General features: G+C 34.7%; 1 pseudogene; it reads right to left on the bottom strand.

Moving 5' to 3' along the window:
* Nucleotides 1-863: 863 nt before the first annotated feature.
* LOC132363739 (putative large ribosomal subunit protein eL32') lies at nucleotides 864-1,307 on the bottom strand (annotated as a pseudogene).
* Between the last annotated feature and the right edge of the window lie 205 nt (nucleotides 1,308-1,512).

Here is a 1,512-nt window from a genome sequence, read left to right as displayed (position 1 = left end):
TTAAGGAATGGAAAATTAATTATAGGGCATTTCCAAGTAATGTAGTCAATACTACTGTAGTATTAAGTAGACAGAAAGTCTTGCTTTCAAACTGAAATTGCTTTCTATTATCTTTAATAAGTGATGTGTGTACTTGATAGTCTGGATAACCACTAAGGAGTCATTTCCACAATACGCCTCCATTTAATGTGAAATCATATGGAAGGTGTCCCAAAAAACTGTTCAGTTTCTTTTTATCAGTTAAGCATTAATTAATTTTATTTTATGTTCCACTTGTTGAATGTGCTCTTGGAAAAGACTTTGTATGTTCCGTTGTTGGGTGAATTATTCTATGATTTCAGTTATGTCCTGCTGATTGATATTTTATTCAAGTCTTTTATCTCCTTAGCAATTTTCTGCAGAAATTTCAACTATAATTGTGGATTTGTCTAATTTTGTTTACAGTATTTTTCAGTTTTTGCTCCATAGATTTATGAATTTGTTATTAGATACATATTCAGAATTATTATATTTTCATGTTGAACTGACACTTTTATTATGAAATGCTTCTTCTCATCTTTGTTAATATTCCTGGTTGTGAGGACTTCTCTGTATATTTTCCTGTCATTTTACTGTTAGACAATCCATAACTGCATATTTAAAATGTACTTCCTCTAGATGACATACAATTGGATTTAGCTTTTAAATCCAGTGTAATATTCTTTGGCTTTTATTTGGAAAGTTTAGAGCATTTATAATTAATCTAATAATTTACATGGTTGTTTTAAAGTATGATTTGGCTATTTGTTTTCAATTTGTCCCATATACATTTTTTTGAGCTTTATGGGTTTTATTAAAACAAATACAATGTGCACACAAGCTGTCTATTTATTTTCTTTGCTGTGCAGCCTGGCATTGGGATTGGTGACTCTGATGACCAGCTAGGCTGCTCTTTCCACAATGGCTCTGTGGTTCTTGGAGGAGACGTTGTGAGCAATCTCAGCACAGTAAGATTTGTTGCACATCAGCAGCATTTCAATCTTCTTTACATTGTGGACCAGGAACTCCCAGAAGCCACTGGACAGCATGTGCTTTGTCTTCTTGTTTCTCCGATAACCAATGTTGGGCATCAAGATCTGGCCCCTGAATCTTCTGCACGTCCTATTGTCAATGCCCCTGTGTTTCTGCCAGTTCCATATAATCTTGACATATAGGTCTGACTGGTGCTAGATGGACTTCTTGGTCCTCTTTTTGATTATCTTTGGCTTTGTGAGAGGTCTGAGGGCGGCCATGATGCCAAGGAGATGGCTGCCACCTTTGTAGGCAGCACCAAGAAAGAGAGTGGCCCATATTTTTTGTTCTTTGTCCCTGCATTCTTTTTGACTATTTAAATATTTTCATTATTCAGTTTTTCTCTACCATGGTCTTACTAGCTATAACTTTTAAGTTTATACAGTAAGAGCTCTAGGATTTGCAATATGCATCTTATCACAGTCTTTCTTCAAGTAATATTATGCCTCTTCAGTTTTAATG

Source organism: Balaenoptera ricei, chromosome 3 (assembly GCF_028023285.1).
Source record: "Balaenoptera ricei isolate mBalRic1 chromosome 3, mBalRic1.hap2, whole genome shotgun sequence".
In the NCBI taxonomy this organism is placed as follows: Eukaryota; Metazoa; Chordata; class Mammalia; order Artiodactyla; family Balaenopteridae; genus Balaenoptera; species Balaenoptera ricei.
Note: the sequence above shows the minus strand (reverse complement) of the source record. Positions and strands in the feature narration are given on the sequence as shown.